General features: G+C 36.4%; 1 protein-coding gene across 3 annotated transcripts in view; it reads right to left on the bottom strand.

Annotated features, from left to right (window-relative positions):
- Positions 1–15,637, bottom strand: part of Exoc6 (exocyst complex component 6) — a 213,524-nt gene that overhangs the window by 183,581 nt on the left and 14,306 nt on the right. Inside the window, exons 2-3 of one of the 3 annotated variants that reach the window (XM_010632093.3) lie at positions 12,281–12,509; positions 11,237–11,358 (exon numbers count right to left, since the gene is read on the bottom strand). The exons of the other annotated variants lie outside the window; for them this stretch is intronic. The gene's annotated coding sequence lies outside the window, so the exon portion shown is untranslated. The remainder of the gene's footprint in view (positions 1–11,236; positions 11,359–12,280; positions 12,510–15,637) is intronic. 3 annotated transcript variants of the gene reach the window in all.

Below are 15,637 nucleotides of genomic sequence, written 5' to 3'. Positions count from 1 at the left end.
AAAACTAGGATTGGAAGTCCCATTTGACCCAGCTATTCCCTTTCCAAAAGAATTAAAAGAATCATACCACAGTGATATTTATAGCAGCACAGTTTATAATAGCTAAAACTTGGAAACAGCCCAAGATGTGGTTCTTTTATAACATGGCGTACTACTCAGCCATAAAGAATGAGACACTAGAGACATTTCTAGCTAAGTGGATGCACATTGAGGACATACTCGAGTGAAATTAATAGGTCACACATGAAATACCATATAGTTTCTCTGGTGTGATAAACTAAAAGTGTAAATAACGGTCAAAATGTAGAATTTATATTTTGTAATAGGAAGAAAAGGTCTAAAGCTATTGGGCAAATGAGAAGGGTAGAAGAAAGGTAAAAAGGGAAGAGAAAAAATAAAGAGAAAAGGAAAAAAATGGAAACAATGTCTTTGTAAATGGGAGGGGTGGAGAGGGGAAGGGAGGCTAGGGGAATGGGAAAAAATAAGAACCAAAATATGTCACGTAAAGGTACAAGATCCCAATTATGAATGTAACTGTATTGTTTATCTAAAAGAAAAAATATATAATTTTACTATTACACTGCACTACTCTATCCAAATGTCTTCAGAAACTTTAAAAAATGGATATATTTCAAAAGAATGCAACTCTTTGACCACCTAGAGACAGAAAATCTAAAAGAGAAAATATTATCACCGAAAAAACAGAGAAAGGAGTTAGAAGACATCTCCACCTAAAGCATCAAAGATAGCTGATTTTTCAGAGAGGTAAGTCTAAGAAACCCTTAAAAATCAAATACTATCAGTGCTCATCCTATTATGCAAAGCACAGAAAGAGAAAGGAAACTTCTAATTTTGTTTAATGAAGTGAACATAACATTTGATTCAAAGATCAGGAAAAAGAGTGTGCTGGGGAACAAAAATACTGACCAATTTTATTTGAGAATAACAAATAAAGTCTTTAAAAGCATACTAGAGCTTCTGGTGCAGACTTTTCAGCCTTACATCACAGATAATCACCCTCCTGATACGAACTCACAGGGGACACTGCAGTGAGCTCCAGACCTTCGACTGGATCCTTCAGATTTCCTATGTGAAGACAGACCCTCAGCATTCTTCCACATCTGATTCTGTGAGTGGCCATTTGCTCTTCTAACATCCTCAGAAAATTATTAACTGGCTTTCCACTTGCCAAAGGTTAAAACTAGACCTACATCTTTCACCATGAACTAAACTAAAACTGAAAAGGATGAAAGATCTAAATATTAAAACACAAACACTGAATCTACTGGAAAACAGAACAGAACTTTTGAAGACAGAGGTGAAGGCAAAGACCTTATGAACAAAACCCTGATCACACAGGAAATATCACAAAGAATCAACAACTGGGACCTCATCTCATTAAAAAGCTTGTGCAAAAGAAACCAACAGAGTGAAGAGACAACCCACATTTTTTGGGGGGAAAAGTTTGCCAGCTGTTCTTCTGACAAAGGAGTAATATCTAGAATATATTAAAAAATCAGAAGCTCCCCCAAAACTTAAAGACCCAATACAAAAATGGGCATCTGAAATAAAGATACCTCTCAGGTGAAGAATTAGAAATGGCAAATAAATATATGAAAAAGGGTTCAACATCACTGGTCATTCAAGAGATGCAAAATAAAACAACGCTGAGATTCCATCTGACTCCAAAAAGAATGGCTGCTATCAAGAAATCAACCAGTGCCGGGCATGGTGGCTCATGCCTGTAATCCCAGCACTCAGGAGGCTGAGACAGGAGGATCACTGTGAGTTCGAGACCAGCATGGGCTACAAAATGAGTTCCAGGTCTGTCTCAACTATATAGTGAGACCTTGTCTCAAAAAAAACAAACAAACAAATAAACAAAAAAGAAATCAACCAGTAACAAATGCTGGAGGGGCCATGGGGGAAAAGGAACCTTGGTGAGAGTGTAGACTGGTGCAACCACTGTGGAAATCAGTGTGGAGATTCCTCAAAAAACTAAAGAATAAGCTTGAGACATTTCCAGCTAAATGGATGTACCTTGTGACCATACTCATAAGCGAAATGAATTGGACACACACGTTCAAACAGAAACCAAAAGTGGAATTAAGGACTAAAATGTATAACACGGTACTGGGAAATAGGACGATAATGTTCAAATGAGAAGGGGAACAAGGGAGAGGGGAAAGGGAAAGGAAAAAAAGGACAAAAAGAATAGAAGGAAAAAATGGAAACAAAGTTTTTATAAATGAGGAGGAGACTGAAAATAAGAGGGGTGAAAGGTAAGGAAGGGGGATGGGAAAAAAGAAAAAGCAAGATACATCATGTCCAGGTACAAATCCCCTATGATGAATGTTATCATTATGTATATCTAAAACGTACCAATAAAAAAAATAGAAAAAAAAGAACTCATTACACAAGAAATAGAAAAGCATACTAGCACACAGAATCCAACAGTAGTTAAAAGACCAAATCACCATGATCAAATATACAACAAACTAAACTGTAAGAGTGACCTAGTAGATTAAGAAAGACACCTGGGGAAAGAAAATGTGAAATAGAACTTTTCTGTGGTCAGAACAAACCTGAGATTGGCCAAAAAACTACCACTGAACTCAAACAGGTATGTATACACCCATGCTCACAGAAGCATTATTCACAATAGCTAAAAGATGGAAGCATTACCAATGTCCACTGATGAGTAATGCTTAAACAAAATGTACTATATACATACAGTAGAATATTATTCAGCCTTTATAAGGAACAAAGGTGCATAACATGGATGAATTTTAAGAACATTATGCTGAGTGAAATAAGTCACAAAAGGACAAATATATGACCATTCTTACATGAGGTATATATAGTATTAGAGATCAAAAATAGAATGATGGTTGACAAGAGTTGGTGAGAAGGGAAAACAGGACGTTCATATCTAGTGAAGTAAAGTTTCTATCTGGGAAGATTAAGTACTGGAGACAGATGTGGTGATTGCAGAACAATGTGAATGAACTTAATGGCATACAACTTTATATTCAGAAATTATTAAATTTTATGATACAGGTATAAATTTATGATATATAATTTTAAATTATATGTATGTATCATAATTTTTTTAAAGTTTAAAACAAGATTGTCAAGATGAGGATGCTGAGTAATGCCTTTAGAAATGTCTTCTTGATGGGTATGTTAGCCCACATTTACAATTCCAGCACTGGGAGGCTGAGACAGGAGGATCACAGTGAGTTCAAGGCCAGCCCTGGCCACACAGCAAGACCCCGTCTCAAAAAAAAAAAAAACAAAAAAACAAAAAAAGAAAGAAACAAATAACTGGACCAGGCAAGCCAAAATAGTGCAAAAGGTTTATCTGAAAAATGAGGAGTGAAAGGGTAAGGGAAAAACTGGCTCTGTAGAGTCAACTTAGGCCAATAAGAGAGAAAAGAGCAAAAATAAAAGTATACCTTGTATCTAGCAGACACAACGTGGGCTACTGTGAAGAGTCACGATAGCAGGCTACACATGGTGTCTGCGTCCTTATATGCAGTCCACATCTCATGGGAACCCAGGAGAAGTTCTACATATGAGGTCCTGGGAATTATTTGGCACAGTCCTAGGATCTTGCAACTGACAGGTACCACTTTTGTTTGCAGACAGCTCTGCCACACCCTACCTCCTATATCAAGGAGCATTAAGTAGGAAAATCATTAAGCCAAGAACACAAAATAGAGAGATAAATTGAAAAGTTACATCATTTATTCCTTTGACATTTATTAAGCACAACAGTTAGAGGTATTCTAGTTGGTGAGGTATATGTTAGATGCCTGTTACTGATAGTGCACTCATCTCCCAGCTACAAAGAACTCAGACCTATACCTTGTCTCCAGACCTACAAGTAGGAAGCACACCATACAGTGACACCTGGAAGATTATGCCCCACCTCAATCCAATATGCACGTAGCAACCTGTAACCAATGTGAGACTGTGATAGTGAAGATAAAAGCCTGACCTCAGGGGAGACAATTGTGTCATTCAAGCTCTAGAACCCTTGGGTTTAAATTAAGGCTAGACTTCGTCTGAACCCACTGATGTATTGGTCTTCACTAACCTACCCTGTTTTCCTGACTCTCAACAGGTTTCATCTGAAATAGTCCCTCTATATGTCAGCTGTGTAAGAAGAAAAGTACTACTGCAAAAGGAGCCAAATTTAACTGTATCAGACTCTTACACAATTTATGTCCCCCAACATTTCTGAAAACAGCGACCAACTGACTAGCAATTATCAGAGTCGAACAGCTGAGTGTAATACCAGTGGAGGCAGATAACAGAGAGGTCAGGAAAAAGAGACAAAGTGCTAAAACCACTGTCATTCTAGGGCAGTGATAGTGAATCTTTTAGAGCTTTCAAAGTTACAAACAGCCAGAGTGGCACATGCCATAGATTCACCATCACCATTTGGGTGACAATGCACATGCTAAGATTGTACCTAGAGGTTTCCCACTGTCAGGAAAATACACTTGACTAGAATAGTCCAAACAAGTCCTTAAACACAACCACACAAACAATAGTGCAGTAGCAAGAGTGGCTACAATATATATCTAAACCTTTCATTTTTCAACAATGAAAAATTAGGGAACAAGCATAGAGACAGAATATTGTAATCCATCTACGGAAAAAGAAACAGAATCTGCCTGTAAAAGGGGCCAGATGGATTTAACAGTCATTAAAGCAGCATCATAACCATATTCAAAGAACCAAAAAGAACAATGTTTTAAAAAGCAAATGAAGTTCGATTCCTAGCACCAAAAAAAAAAAGCAAATGAAGGTACGAAGGTATAATTAAAATGTGTTATCAAGCAAAGAGTATTAATAAAGAGGTAGAAACTATATATTTTTTTTAAATCAACTGGAAGGCTGGTGTTGTAACATAAGTAACAGAAATGAAAAATTCATTAGAGGGTCTCATAAATAAATGGAAATTTTGCTGCCTGCCTCACAAGCACAAGGGCTCGAGTTCAATCCCCAGTACCAAAAATAAATAAAAACATAAATGGAAAATGTCAACAAAGAATCTGCAAACTTAAAAAACAAAACAAAACAAAAAAACCTCTGATATATGCAATCCAAAGTAAAGAAAAAAAGAGAGAAAATGAACAAAGCCTCAAGAGAAATATGGAATCATTAAGCACATCAACATTCATGTGATGGGAACACCAAAGCAGAGAAGAAAAAGAAGCAGAAAAGCTATTCAAATAATTATTAAATTTTTCCTAAATTTGATGAAAGACATTAATCTACACATCTAAGATCAATAAAAGCCAGGTGTGGTAGCCCACACCTGTAATCTTAGCACTGTGGAGGATCGCCATGAGTTCAAAGCCAGCCTGGGCTAAACAGTTCAGTAAGAGCCAGCCTCAACTACAAAGCAAGACCCTGTCTCAAAAAAACAAGACAAACAAATAAATCAATAAACTCTGAGTTACATAAGCAGGATATTTAGGTAAAAAGGCAAGGAGGAAAAGAGAAATCCTTAAAGCAAGAGAAAAAACTATTCATCACCCACAAAGGAACACTGATAAGATTGACAAAAGACATCTGGGTGTGGTGGTATACAACTGTAATCTCAGCACTCAGGAGGGTGAAGCAAGAGAATCACAAGTTTGAGGCTCTCCTGAGCTACAAAACAAATCTAAGACCAGCCTGGGATACATAGCAAATTTTAATATGTATGTATGTACATATGAATGAATAAATAAATAAAACAAGATGACAATAAAATACCCAACAACAAATGAAGAAAATGATAAATAATAAATAAGATTAATGTACAAACTCTATAGACATATACTTGCTCTCCTTTCCATTCTTAGCTTCTTAAAAGACAAAAAGTTTGCCGGAGATTTAGCTCAGTGGTTCCACTGCCTGCCTCACAAGCACAGGTCCAGAATTCAATCCCCAATACCAAAAAAAAAGACAAGGCTAAAAGCTATATAAAGTAGCTATCATAACAATATACTTTCAGATTTATAATAATGCAGATGTTAAGATGTTTAACAATAGCAACACAAAAAGGGGAAAGAAGGAATAGAGCCAGTTGGTATGACTGAAAAATATAGTAAATTATCAATTTTTTAAAAATTTATGACAATAAGGGCTGGGGATTTAGATCAATGGTTATGGCACCTGCTTCACAAGTACAAGGTCCAGAGTTCAATCCCCCATACCCACACACACAAAAAAATTTATTACAATAAAAGATGCATTGTCATTAATCTCCCTCAAATTACTCCCCCTGGCTTCAAACACACTCATCATTCTTGCCACTTCTGAAGCAATTCTGGAAGTCCTCTTTCACGTCTTCAGTTGCACTGTCATGGCTTCCTTGATGATCTGAATCAATTTGAAATATTTAATTTTCAAGAGTTATCTTTATTTTGGGGAAGAGTAAGAGTTCACATAGTGCCAGATCTGGTGACGTACTGTAAAGTATTTTTTTTTTAACTGTATTGAGTTTATTGGTACATTTTAGGGATACAGTACAGTTACATTCATTGTTGGGATCATGTACCTCTACATGGCAAGTCTTGATTCTCATTTTTTCCCCTTACCTCTGCCCTCCCTTCACCCCTTCCTCCCCTCCCCATCTACAAACACTTTATTTTCATCTTTTCATTCTCTCACATTTTTTTCTTTTCCCTTTTTGTTCTTCCCCTACGCATCACACCTTCCCTACACCTTTAGCTCCTTTCTTCAAATTTCTAAATGTCAGTAATCTTATTAGAATCTTATGCATTGTTGTTTTTTACAAGCTTGCACTTCTGTTGGAGGGCATGTAATAGCAGCAATGATCAAATTCTTTATCACACCTTGTAAAAACACACGAGAACTTTCAGAACAGCTTCAGAATGCAAGAATGATGAGGTATGTGAGGCTAGTAAGAGCATTTTGAGGGGGATTAATGGCAATTTATCTTTTACTGTAATAAAATATTTTTAATTTAAACATTTACTGTATATTTTGATCACTTACTTGTATATAGGAGTAATGATTCTATCTCACTTAAATTTAATTCAAACAAATTTGAAGTAAATCTTGAGAGCAACCACTAAGATATGTTTTGTTTTTTGTTTTTTTTGGTATTGGAGATTGAACTTGGGTCCTTGTGCTTGTGAAGCAGGCGATGGAACCACTGAGCTAAATCTCCAGCCCCAAGATATAATGTTTTTAAATGAAAAAAAATCATTAAAATAATTAAGTATTATACTAGAATAATTCAAATAATGCAAAAAAATGGTAAAAGAAAAAGAAACAAAGGGGGAAAATTAGATACATACAAAATAAAAACAGAGTCAGGACAGTGGCACACATCTATAAACCAGCACTCTGGGAAGCTGAAGCAGAAGGATCACAAGTTTGAGCCCCACCAGAACAATTTAGCAAGACTCTGTCTCAAACAAGGGCCCTGGTTCAATTCCCAGTAGCATCAAAAAAGAAAAAAGCAAATGTAAATCCAACTTTATAAATAATAAGACTGAATATGAATGAATTAATCCAATCAAAATGTGGCACATACCCACCATCTCAACAACTCAGGAGGCTGAGACAGAAGGATCAAAAGTTTGAGGCCAGACTAGGCAGCTCAAGAGACCCTGTCTTAAAATAAAAATTTTAAAAAGATTGGAGATATAGCTCAGTGATAGAGTCCCTGCCCAGCACATGCAAGGTTCATTCCCCAGTATTAAAAAGCAACAACAACAACAAAAAAGAAAACATAGGTTTTCAAACAAACAAAAGACAAGAGCCAGTGATATACTATCTATAGGAGACACACCTTATACTCAAAAACAAAAAGGAGCAGAAAAAGGCTAGAAAACAATGTACAAAGAACAAAGATAAGTTGGAGCAGTTATACTAATACCAGACAGAACAGACTTTAAAACAAGGCTAGAGCACCCATGTTTATAAGAGCGTAGTTTATAATACCTAAATCAAGGAAACGGTCCAAATGCCCATCAATTGACGAGTGGATAAATATGTTTTTTTTAAATATATAATGGAACTCTACTCTGCCATAAAGGATGAGCTTCAGACATTTAAAGCTGAATGGATGGACCTTAGACCATACTCAAGTGAAATAAATCAGACTCACATGTGCAAACACTGCATTGTTTCTCTGGTGTGAGAAACTGCAAGTGAACATAAGGACGGAGATGCATAATGGATGTCAGGAAATGGGAAGAAAGTGTTCAAATGGGAAGGGGAACAAGGGAAGAAGGAGAAAGAAAGGAAGGGACAAGAAAAACGTTAAATAAAGGGGAAGAATGAAAACAAAGCTTTGGACATAGGGAGGGGAGGAGGCTGGAGGGGGGAATGGGATAAAATTTATTTTAAAAATTCTCACAAATTCCAATGGGGAAAAAATGGAAAGATTAAAAACTGCTATAAATTTTTTTAAATAAAGACTTAAACAAGACGAGATAAAAGAGGATATTTTGTAATAGCATAAGCAACAAACAAACATAAAACAAATAAAAACATACTGTTTGTTCAAAAAGCTCAAAAAGACATGAAACCAAAACTACTCATTATTCCATGGATAGAACTAGGCAGTTGAGAAAAGGAGATAAGAGGCTTGAAAAACACAATGAACTAACTTGACTATACAGTCATCTATAGAGGTCTCCATCCAACAATGAAGGGTACACATTCTTCTCAAGTGCACATGGAATGTTCTCCAGGTTAGATTACATGTTAGGTCAAAAGACAAGGCTCAGTAAATTTAAAAGGACTGAAACCATACAAATTATTATCTCTAAAGGTAATGCAAAGAGGTGAAATTACAAATTAATTAAAAGAACATTTGGGTTCCTTTGTCCCCACAGTCCCGCCACTATGTTATTGATTTCTTGATAACAGCTATTCTTTGTGGGGTAAGGTGGAGTCTCAGTGTTGTTTTCATCTGCATTTCTTGAATGACCAGTGATGTTGAACATTTTTTCATATATTTATTTGCTACTTTCTTTTGAGAAATGTCTGTTCATTTTGGATGCCCATTTTTTAATCAGAACCCTTCTCCATTGCTGGTAAGAGTGCAAAGTGGTACAACCACTGTGGAAATCAATATGAAGATACCTCAAAGAACTAGGATTAGAGGTTCCATTTGACCCAGCTATCCCTCTGCTGGCTACCTTTCCAAAAGAATTAAAAGAATCGTACCACAGTGATATATGTTCACCCATGTTTCTAGTGTCACAGTTCATATAGCTAAAACTTGGAAACAGCCCAATTCTCATCAACTGGAAACTGGATAAAGATGTGGTTTTTCTATAAAATGGCATACTACTCAGCCATAAAGAATGAGAAACTAGAAGCATTTATAGCTAAATGGATGCACATTGAGGCTATATTCTTAATTTCTCTGGTGTGAAAAACTAAAAGTATAAATAAGGTTCAAATGGTATAATTGGGAGTGTGAAATAGGAAGAAAACGGCTAAAGGAGAAGTAGGAAGGGGAGGGGAAAAGAAATAAGGGTGAAGAAAAATGTGAAAAGATGAAAAAATGGAAACAAAGTCTTTGTAAATAGGGAAGGGTAAAGTGGGTGAAGGGAGGGCAGCGGTATGGGGAAAAAATGAGAATCAAGATATATCATGTAAAGGTACAAGATCCCAGTGATAAATATAACTGTATTATTTGCTTTAAATGTACCAATACACTTAATGAAAAAAAAAGAACATTTAGGAAATTTGCAAATATGTGGAAACTAACCCACTTCTAAATGACCAACAGATCAAAGAAGAAAACACAAGGGAAACAAAAAATACTTTAAGATTAATGAAAATGAAAACATAAAACAAAAAATTTAGATGATAGTAATGCCATGCTTGGAGAGAAATACATAGTTTTAAAAGCCTATGTGAAAAATGGAAAATACTTCGAATCAATAATCTAAACTTCCATCATAAGACACTAATAAAAAGAATAAACCATCCCCTCCTCAAAAAAGCAAGATATTAAGTAGTAAGATTAGGACAGATATAAGTTTTAAAAATAGGAAAACAGAGAAAATAGAGTTGGTTCTTTAAAAATATCAACAAACTCACAACCTTTAACTAGGCTGACCCCCCAAAAAAGACACTCAAATTACTAAATTCAAGCATTAGCCTGACACCAAAGCCAGATAGGGACAGCAAAGAAAAGGAAAAATACAGATCAGTGTGAATACAGCCATTAAAAATACTAGCACACTATGCACCGGGCGTGGTGGCGCATGCCTGTAATCTCAGCACTCGGGAGACTGAAGTAGGAGGACTGCTGTGAGATCAAGACCAGTCTGGGTTATGTAGTGAGTTCCAGGTCAGTCTCAGCTACATAGTGAAAAAAAAAAAAAGCTCATTATTTTGCATATAAAAATCCAACTGTTCTACCAAAACCTCCTTTTTTAACTTAACTGCCTTTCAACTTTTTTGAAAAGCAACTTACCACATGTGAAACTATTTATGTACTCTATATTCAGTATCACTAGCCTATTCATCTACCCTGATGTTAAATATGAAACTGATTATTCTGATTATTGTAGCTTTATAATAAATCTCCAAATCAGTAGTGTAAATCCTGAAACTGTTCTTTTCCCAAGGTTAGCTGGCCTATTCTAGATTCTTTATATTTCCATAGTAACTTCAGAATCAGCTTGCCAATTTCTACAAATTTTTACTCTTCTTAGATTTTAACTGATATTGTCTTTGAATCTAGACAAAATTGGGAAAAATTAACACTTTCATAAAACCAAGTCTTTCAACCTGTGAATGCAGCAAATATGTTCATCTACATAGGTTTTAACTTCTATCAGTAATATTTTATATTTGTCATGTATGAATCTTTCACTTTTTTCAGATTTATCCCTAAGTATTTTCTTATGCTAACCACTTTTAAAATTCAATTTCTGGTTTGAGAACATAGCTCATTGGTAAAATGCTTGTCTCATATGCACAAGTTCCTGGGTTCAATTCTAGCACACACAATTTTTTTTTTTTTTTTTTTTTTTTTTTTTTTTTTTAGCAGGGATCAAACACAGGTCCTTGTAATTGCGAGGCAGGTGGCAGAATCACTGAGCTAAATCCCTGGCCCAAACTTTTAAAAATTATGAGGTTAAAATTCAATTTGATTGTTCATTGATAGAATACAGAAATATAATTAGTTCCTGCATATTGATCTAGTATCCTGTAACTGCTAAAATTCACTTACCTGTTCTAATAACTTTTCTGTAGATTCCACAGTATTTTCTATATAGATGATCACATTTGCAAATAAAAATGGTTTTCCAAACTAGATGCTTTTTTTAATGGCCTCATTGTGCTAGATAGGATCTGTAGTACAAGTTCAACAAAATAGAAGTGGTAAAAAGAAATATTCTTACTTTATTGTTAATTTCAAGGGGAAAACATTCAACCTATTACCTTTAAGTAAAATGTTAGCTACAGATTTTTCATAGATATTCTTTTTCAGCTGAGGAATTTAAATCCTAGTTTTCTAGGACTTCTTAAAAATCAAGAATGAATGTTAGACTTTGTTCATGCTTTCTCTGCATCTAATCAGATGATGACACAGGATTTTTGTTTTTGGGGGGTTTTTAGTTTAATATGGTGAAAATGTTATGTTAACTGATTTTTCAAATATTAAGCCCACATACCTTACTGAAAGAAATCCTACTTGGTATGTAGGTTGTATGTGTATTACCATGCATAAATGAAATCCACGTGAAATTTGATAAAATTCTGTTTAAAATGTTTAGACGTGTTATGAGGAATACTGGTCTAGAGTTTCTTTTTCTAACAATATCTTGATAAGTTATGCAGTTAATGTTGGCCTCAAGATGACTAAGGAATATGTCCTCCTCTTCAATTTACTAAAAAGAGTTTTTGTAAAATCAGTACTGATTTCTCCTCAAATTGTGTAGAATTCACTAGTAAAGCTACATGGGCTTAAAATTTCCTTTTGGGGAAGGCTTTTAACAGAAAATTCATTTCTTTAATTGATATAGGGATAATGTTACCTATTTCTGAGGTGAGCTTTAATATGTTACACCTTCCAACAAATCTGAACATTTCTGTTAAACTATTCATTTGCATAGTTGTTTGTAATATTTACTACCTTTTAAAACAAGTATAGTTTGTAATCACCTTACCTCTCTTGAACAACAAATCAACATTTCTGTTAAACTATTCATTTGCATAGTTGTTTGTAATATTTACTACCTTTTAAAACAAGTATAGTTTGTAATCACCTTACCTCTCTTGTATCTTTTCCCTTTCTTCCCACCTTAGAGATTTGTCAATTTTACTGATCTCAAAAAACACAGATAGTTTTTTTGTTTCATTTCATTGATTTTCTCTGTTTCTCTGTTTCCTTTTTCATCACACTCCACTCTTTTATCATCTTTCTTCCCTCTTTTGGGTTGCATTTGCTCTTCTTTTTCTAGTTCCTTCAGTCAGAAGCTGCAATAATCAGCTTTCTGTTACTAGGACAAAATACCATACACACAATTTAAAGGAATAGCATATTTTGGCTCACAGTTTCAGAGGTTTTAGTCTATGGTTAGCTAGCTCCAAGACAGATACTACATGGCAGGGGAAAGCTGCTCAATTTATGGCCATTGGGAAGCAGAGAGCTCAGAAAAGTGCAGAGAAAAGAGGGACAGGACCAGATATTGTCCTAAAGGTTATCCCCCATTGAACCATCTAAACATGCCCAGAAGTATGTTTTATTAATACCCCAGGATCTCTTAATCCAGTCAAGTTAACAATCAAGTTTAACTGTCACAATCCACCCCTTGTCAACCTGACAACCAAGAGTATCTCCTTAAACCACACTTAATCTCCAATAAAGACAATAACAATCATAAGATTGTAATTCCACCTAACATGAAGCAATCATCCTTTCTACAACTAAAAATGCACTAATTCCTTCCTTAGTCCCAAGAGTTCCATCACTGCTCAAAAGTCCAAATTCAAAGTCTCCTTTGAGACTCAAGGTAAACTCTTAGCTGTGAACCTCTGTAAAATTTAACAAGCAGATTATATGCTCTAAGATACAATGGCCCAGGGTAAACATTGCAATTTCAAAATAGAATGACCTAAAATAGTGTGATATAAAGGAATCAAACCAAAGCAAGAATGAAACCCAGCAGGGCAAACATTAGGTCTTACAACTTCATGTCCAGCATCCAGGGCAGCTGGTGTCATGATGTGAGTTCCAACGAGCTTGGCCAGACTCACTTCTATGACTTTGCCAATTGCAGATCCCACGGCCTCTTTCCTAGGACTGCTCTGCTCATTGCCTGAAGTTTTTCTCAGATGTTCTACATTTCTGGCATCTCCAACTTCCTGGGGTCTCCACTGAAACTTTGGCACGGCTTTCAGAACTTCATGAATCACCCTCTCCAGAGTTCCTACAAAGGACTCCAACTCTATAACATACTGTCTGGCATTCCAGGCCTTCCTCTGTAATCTAAGTGGAAGTCTCTGCATCTCCATTACCATGCTGTTGTCCACATGATTCTAGTTGTGCAGGCATATAAAATATGAGTCACAGAGTTTTTGTTTTTGTTTGTGGCACTAGATATCAACTGACCCCAGGGTGATCTACCACTGAGCTACATCCCCAGCCCTTTCTTATATATTGTCTTTTACCTTTGAAATAGGATCTTGCTAAGTTGCCCAGGCTGGCCTCAAAGTTGTGATAGTCCTGGCTCAGCCTTCTCAGTAAATGGGGTTATAGGAATGTGAGACTGTGTCTATTTCTGTTTTACTTTTTTAAATTAAAATTTTCCAAGATAGAAGTTTTTTTAATGGAATATTAGCACTTCAACTAGTGAAACCTAAAGGGTGGCAGATCAAACACTGCTCAAGAGAAAAGACTGCTTAGCCATGCCTTCTACATCCATATGGAAGGAGTCCATCTTCTTCTAAATGATAGGACAAGTATATATACTGGATAAGTATAAGTATATACTGGATAAGTATTAATTACCGGGATTTTCTAACATAAAGAGTGAGTTCCAACAGCAAAAGAGAACAGAAAAATAACACCAAGAATACACGTATATACAGTACTCTGTGTGCGTCCCACGAGTCTGTCAAGATACACAAACTTTTCCTCAAAGCAATTTCATCTTTTTGAATGGACACTGCTTACCACATTTTCTCAAAATGAAGTATCTCCTTCATAATCAATACTACCTTGGGCTGGGGATTTGGCTCAGTGGTTCTGCTGCCTGCCTTAAAGCACAAGGACCTGAGTTTCATTCCCGGTAACAAAAAAAAACCAAAAACATAATCAATACTACCTTGAAAAACTGAATACTCTAATAATCAACACCATATACTGCAGTTTCAAAATGCAGTGAGGAAAACACAGCTCCTTTTTTGTTTTTTGGGTTTTTTTTGTTTGTTTTTTGTTTTTGTTTTTTTTGGTACTGCGATCGAACTTGAGACCTTGAGCTTGTGAGGCAGCCAGCAGAACCACTCAACTAAATGCCCAGCCCAACACAGCTTCCTTTTAATCTGATTTCTATTTTTATTAAATGTTTAAACTTTTAACTTTTAAATTTAACTTTTAAATTAAAGAAAGTAACTATGCTCTAGCATATCACACAAACTTTATGCTCCAAATAGTTATAACATGGCTTCGTGTTAATGACACAGAAGCAAAAAAGCAGGCAAGGTCCCTGATACTCCGGACCTCCTGAACATGGAAACACTCTCCTTCCCTCCCCATTCTACAAATAAAAAATAACGATCCAGAGAGGCTAAATTTTTGCCATTGTCACCACACTTCATCAGCGGCAGGACTAGGAAAACAAAACAAAACACAGGTATTCTGCCAGGCCAAAGTGAATTTCACTTTATATCCACAGGTCCAAAAACATACAGGGCTCCATTTCTAGGAAGTGTATCCTGAAGAAATATTATAGATAAAGCACAGTCTCAAATTCCCTAAGTGAATCGCAATTTCATTTATTATTATGACTGCAAAAGATGAAACCTTTTATTTGAAAGGAACTTATTTCTAAAAAGTGTCTAAGAATTTAATGGTTCCGTACACTGGCCAATATTCTATTAGGATTATGGGTATGGAGTCTCTCATGGAATATTCACCACCTAGTACTGCACTATTTTTAAAGGGAGTGGGTAGAGATCCTTTTTTAAATCAGGAAAAATAATACAAAATTAATGAAATGTCTGTCAATAAGTAAAAGCCCTTCTGTCTCCAGAGAAGCCTGCCTTGTAGTGCACTAGCGAGTCCCGGGGCATCAGATATTCACTCCAGCCCACGCGCCCAGCTCGCCCACTCTGGGAGCGCGTGATGAGAAGGTGCAAACGTCTCCCGCTCAATTTCAGTGTCCGCGCACCAGGTTTTCACCAGAGTGAGATCAGACAGCTGGGTCACGCTGGCTGCCGGCAGTGAACCTTCACCCCAGGCACGGCCGTGTCCAGACGGTCCTCAGCTCCGCTGGGGGCCCGACTCGAGCAGGAACAGGGTGTCCTCGGGACGAGCTGAGGCCGCGCAGCGAGGCGGGCAACGCCACAACCACACCCACCGGCGGCGCGGTGACAGCTGGCGCGGCTGAGGCGGCCGGCGCAGACA

Source organism: Fukomys damarensis, unplaced genomic scaffold (assembly GCF_012274545.1).
Source record: "Fukomys damarensis isolate Sample0158 unplaced genomic scaffold, DMR_v1.0_HiC HiC_scaffold_20, whole genome shotgun sequence".
Taxonomy (NCBI): Eukaryota; Metazoa; Chordata; class Mammalia; order Rodentia; family Bathyergidae; genus Fukomys; species Fukomys damarensis.
Note: the sequence above shows the minus strand (reverse complement) of the source record. Positions and strands in the feature narration are given on the sequence as shown.